The following is a 6,000-nucleotide window of genomic DNA, read 5'->3' on the forward strand; positions in this document are numbered from 1 at the left end:
ACATTTAGAGGACATTCATAATTGCATAAATTATGTACCGATTCTGGATACTAGGACAAGTGGTCTAGGCCCATCCAGAGCTAAAGGCCTGACCCTCAACTAAGGGAGAAGAACTACTGAGCTCAGGCCACAAGCATTTACCACAGGGTGACCAACACACTCCCAGTCTGAGATTTTTCCTCAGAAACTTATGTTTTGTACTGCACAACCCTCTTCTAGAGAGTACAAAAATCCTGGGTCCATTATTTCGTTAAAGCAATGGTTCCCAAACTTGTTCCGCTGCTTGTGCAGGGAAAGCCTCTGGCGGGCCGGGTCGATTTGTTTACCTGCCGCATCCACAGTTTTGGCTGATCGCGGCTCCCAGTGACTGCGGTTTGCTGCTCCAGGCCAATTGGAGCCTCTGGAAGCGGCATGGGCCAAGGGACGTACTGGCCACCGCTTCCAGCAGCTCCCTTTGGCCTGGAGCAGTGAACCACGGCCAGTGGGAGCTGTGATCAGCCGAACCTGTGGACGTGGCAGGTAAACAAACCAGCCCAGCCTAGCAGGGGCTTTCCCTTCACAAGCGGCGGAACGAGTTTGGGAACCACTGCCTTAAAGGAATAATATGCACACAGTTTGTTACTCCCAAACAGAGTTACTCAGATACTTCATCTTGAACACACTGGATTAGATAAAACCATAAAATTATTAACTACAAAGATTTTAAGTGAGTACAAGTAATGAAGTAGGACATTCAGAAATGGTTACAAGAAAAATAAAGAGAAAAGACAACTGGTCCCTAACTTAACAAACGATGGTAAATTCAAAGCAAAGTTTTCTCCCCAAATGCTTTTAGCAGTCCGACTGACCAAACTCTCTAGTCAGTGCCCTTTCTCCAGAGTCCAACATCTACTTCCTTTGTATCTTCAGGCACAGTGAACGCAATAGGCAGGGGGTGCCTTGGGGTGTTTGTTCCTCCTTTTTATAGTTTCAGTCTCCCTCTTGAAAAACATTTCCAGCTGAGACCCTGGAGACTAAGAGTCTATATGGAAGGCTAGTCTCTGTCTTTTTTTTCACCTGTTTGAACTTCCTTTGTCTTCCCTGCCTCCTTGATGCCTCTATTTACTGCTTAAATGCAAATTAAGCAGAGCACACATTTCTTTGTTTGGGAGAGACCTGTTTGCCAACTTCAGTTTATTTGTTTGGGCAGGGCTGTGAGGTTGGAACATGTGTTAATAATACCCTACAGGAGAATCTTAACTTCACGTACAGTATTGCCACACATTTTACCAGCAAATTGTGTGTTTGTACAAAGATTGTAAGGCTTGATTTGAAAGGATTATTACAATAGTGTGCAGGGTGTGCAAAGAGGGGTGTATTCTATCAGTGTCTTAAAAATAATCAGATTACATGGTCATTACACTGTTTTTTGGATAACTGAAACATCCTTTTAATTGGATTTTACCTGATAGTTTTTGTTAAGAAATTTTAATTTGATTTTTTTGCGCATCCTGCTTGCTGCTACCATCTGAAAAATGATTATTTTTTTTAGACTGATTATGCACTTCTGAGGCCAAACTTCTGTTTCTCCAGTTAGTGGGAGATTGACCAAATAAGGAATTCATAATCAGACCTAAGAATAATAGAGTCCAGTGACAGATCATAAACTAACTTCCATCATTCTTCAATACAATTTAATAATCAAAGTGTTAACCGTACTGTTCAAACATCTTACACTTTAAATATTAAAGAGTAATGTTCTTACTCTATTGACATTAGGTTGCTGTCTTAAAGTAATTCATGTGAAAGATTTGACAGCTGTTCATTACATAAAACCTGTTGTCAATACATAATCTCTAATGGCTGTAACAATGGCAGTTCCACATGCATATTTACTGCAGGTTAATAAGCAAGGATTACAAAGTGTTATTTGGGAGGCACTTCAAAATGGGAAGTTGTCATAAACATACAGCTAAGGGTAGCATAAAATCCCTCCTTTACCTGTAAAGGGTTAAGAAGCTCAGATAACCTGGTTGGCACCTGACCAAAAGAACCAATAAGGGGAGAAGATACTTTCAAATCTGTGGGGGAAGGTTTTTGTTTTCTTTTTCTTTGTGTTCTCTTGGGAGGCAGAGAGGCACCAGGTCAGGGAAATCCATCTCCTCCAAACAATCCTGAAACAAGTCTCTGATATTACAAAAAGTGTAAGTAAATAAGGCAAGGCGCCTTGGCAAGACAAGGTTATCTTTTGTTTCAGCTTGTGAATTTCCCCTTTGCTAGAGGGAGGTGTATTCCTGTTTTTTGTAACTTTGAAGTTAAACCTAGAGGGGAATTCCTCTGTTTTAAATCTTTTCTTACCCTGTAAAGTTACCTTCCATCCTGATTATACAGAGGTGATTCTTTTACCTTTTTTTTAAATAAAATTCTTCTTTTAAGAACCTGATTGATTTTCAGTGTCCTAAAAACCCAGGGGTTTGGGTCTGTACTCACTTTGTAACCAATTAGTTAGGATATTATTCTCAAGCCTCCCCAGGAAAGGGGGGGAAGGAGCTTGGGGGGATATTTTAGGGAAACAGGAACTCCAAGTGGCCTTTTTCCTGAATGTTTGTTTAAATCACTTGGTGGTGACAGCAGTACCCATCCAAGGACAAGGAAGGATTTGTGCCTTGGGGAAGTTTTTAACCTAAGCTGGTAGAAATCTTGCTAGCCATTCCCAATCAAAATAACACACACGTATGCACTGAAATAACAGCAACCTCTGGTGAAATGGTAGGCAGCAGGTAGAAACAGTGGCAAGAAATGTTTTCTGCTCTCATCTTGCCAGAAGATTATGCTTACCTCTCTCAGGCATGACATAGCTACTGTAGCTTACATATTCTTTACATCTATTGTGCTTTAAGAGGTGACTGGAAACTCCAGCTTGTGCTAAACGCAACAGCCCACGGTTTAACCAGAACAGTTCACTAAGCATGTGCAACATTGGTTCTCTGATCTCTATGAAATGTAGATTCTAGATCTTCGTTTCTTGTTCCAGTTTCTAATGGGACTGGGGCCTCTGCTTTCAGGCAGTGATAAATATTGCAAAGCCTTCTCACTTTGTTTGGCATATGTGTTCTTCTTGGACAGAAGTGCTATACCTGCTCAAGTGTTGATCCTTTTGTAAAGCTCTCCATTTCAAGTGCGTAGGTATCAAACATTCAGCGAGCGGGCCAGATGTAGCTGGCTTGGTGTATCGATGCAACACATCTAGATTTGCCCCAACTCTCATGTTTGGGAATATAGCCTTCCACATGTAACTAGAGTGTAACCAAATGTAGTCCTCAATCATGAAACAATAGCTTTGAGAAGTGTGAACCATGCTGACACACCAATTAAGATTAATTAATACTGAACCCTGATAACACATTTGACATCACAGGTAAAGTCATCTCAACAGCCTAGGAGTTTTGCCTGGGGCATGTCTACATGTGTCTGACAAGAGACTTACTATACAGCTACATGGTACTAGTGTCAAAGAGAAAACAAATATTTCTTCTGAGTATGGGATCATTTGGGACAGCGTATGGAACACAATGACCCCTGGAAGGAGGATATGGTTAAATCCACACTTCTTTCACTGTCCCATACCCAAGGGCTAAATAGTGTTATTAATTGAAAACAATTAAATGGAGACCGTTCTCCCTACCTGAAGTCAAAATACAACTGTTGAAGTAGGATCTGAGAGATTGGGGGGTAAAATTTTAAAAAGTGTCTAAATCGCTGATGGGAAGTACCATCAGTATACAGTACCAACCCCTCCACTCCCGCCCACCCTCCACTTCCCCCCCAAAAAACCCACACAGCAGCAAGTCTCAGAGCCCTCGTCAATAGATTCTGGCTTGCTGCAGGGCTGAACATATCAACATAGACGTCCTGGCTCAGGCTGGAGCCCATGCTCTGAAATCTGGCAAGTGGGGAAGGTCTCAGAGCTGAAGCTCCAACCTCAGCCCAAATGTTTACATGGCTATTTTTAGTCTCAAAGCAGGAGCTCCACAAGCCAGGATCAGTTGACCTGGGCTCTGAGACTTGCTGCTGAGGGTCTCTCTTTTTTTGCTGTGTAGACATACCCTTAGGTTCAGAGCATATTTTCAAAAGTGACTAAATATCATTGAAAGTCAATGGGTATTAAGCTCCTACACCTCATATGTACTTTTCAAAATGTTCCTCTGGGTATCAGTTGATTTGATAGGAAAGAATACCATTTCTCAATGCTTTTTTTTAATAGCATATTTTATTATAGGAATGATAGAAAACTTAAATAAAAAGCAGTCAGTTTCTTGATGTAAAAAGACAGGAAAAATACAGAAATAGAACTTTTATGGTTTTGCATAGCTTAATTTTGGAAGTCTCTAAAGTTGAAAAAAGTATTCCCTCACTATGCATGGTTATAATATCTAATCTGCAGTTATTTAAACAGCTGGAATGAGATTTTAACTAAAGGTCAGCTAATATCTTCATAAAGCTGTGCAGAATATAAAAGGTTCCTTCATTCTCTCATATCATCTGTTGTTTATGGTATTTCTGAGAATTCAGGGATGCTCCTTGTGGGCAGTAAAAGGCAAAGAGTTGAATATTAGTTTAGTAACTTCTACACCTCTTTTATATTTATATATAGCCATTGCTTCTAATTAGTGGTATTGAATGTAACTGAGGGATCTCCGTCCTGTACCCCCCCTGCCCAGTGCGGCAGGCTGCCATGGAACTCCCATTCCAGCCTGTTTCCCTTGTGTGGTACATAAATTAAACCTGTCATCTTCTGTAACTCCAGTGCTTTGGCTGGGTTACTTGTGTCTCTGCCCTTTCAAGACTGGAAAGAGTCTGGCCTCACCCAAAGTTCTACCACCCCCCTTGATGGATCTTTTGCTCATAGTCCCAGGAGTTTGGGCTTTCATGTCAGCATAGGCGCTGACTCCATGGGTGCTCTGGCGTTCAATCACCCACTGGGAAAGAAAAAAAGAGTGTGTGTGTTTGGGGGGGGGGGGTGCTCAGCACCCACGAGCCACAAGTAGGTGGCAGGAGCATATACATGGTGCACAGTGAAACTGGATGGCAGCAAGCACCCACCAGCAATAGCAAAAGTCAGTGCCTTTGCATCTCTGGGCCTCTTCTAACCACTTTTCTAGTGTTGCTGCTTTACACGTTTCTTCCTTTACTTTATTGTAGCCCTGTTAAGAAAAGTTCAAGCAGGAACATATAAAAGCAAAGTCCAATATTCCTGTTATCGTTGCCACCCCTGGACAGGGTTCTTAGCAGTCTCTTTCCTTGTCTGAGACCCAGGCCCATCCTCTCCTTTGGGTCCCTGCTCTCTGGGTGCTGCAGTCAGGGACTCATTTGGGCCGCTTCCTACCTTGAGGTCTTGCAGGTTTCTCCTGCTTCTTAATCTTCTCTGATCCCTTCTGGCAGAGCACTGGTATCTCTGGGCAGCTTCCTCTGGTCTGAACTTCTGGAGCCCCTTCGCTGTGGCTCTTTCCCCAATAGCTACCCTGTTCTGCCTCCTATTCTTGTTGCTGTTAGCCTGCCCATAGGCTGCAGCTCAGGAGGTGATTGTTCCCTTTTTAAATACTTCAGTGTTTGTTCCCTGCTAGGTCTATATACTCCCCATTACATTGAAATATGCTGGTAGTACAACTAATGCAACCTGGATTAAAATATAGTGTGGTGTGCTTTAGGCTGTAAAAATAGGACCAAATAAACAGTAAGATGCACATGTATACAATGGGGAAATTCTGGCCCTAGTACTGTGAGGAAATGTAAAATAAGCCAACAATGAGTTTTGCCAACCCAACTGAATTTTCTCCATCTCTCCATAACCTCAGAAACAAAACTCTTATATTACAAGTCTCGGGTAAAATGAGATGTGACAATTATACCACATTCTTTGGCACTGGATAGTCTAGAGCTTATTTGGAATATTACCATCAGTATGGGGGACCCACTCTTCAAAAGAAGACAAACCGGGGAGTTCAAAAGCTCGATCTAAGA

The sequence above is a fragment of the Chelonia mydas genome, chromosome 3, assembly GCF_015237465.2.
Source record: "Chelonia mydas isolate rCheMyd1 chromosome 3, rCheMyd1.pri.v2, whole genome shotgun sequence".
Classification (NCBI taxonomy): Eukaryota; Metazoa; Chordata; order Testudines; family Cheloniidae; genus Chelonia; species Chelonia mydas.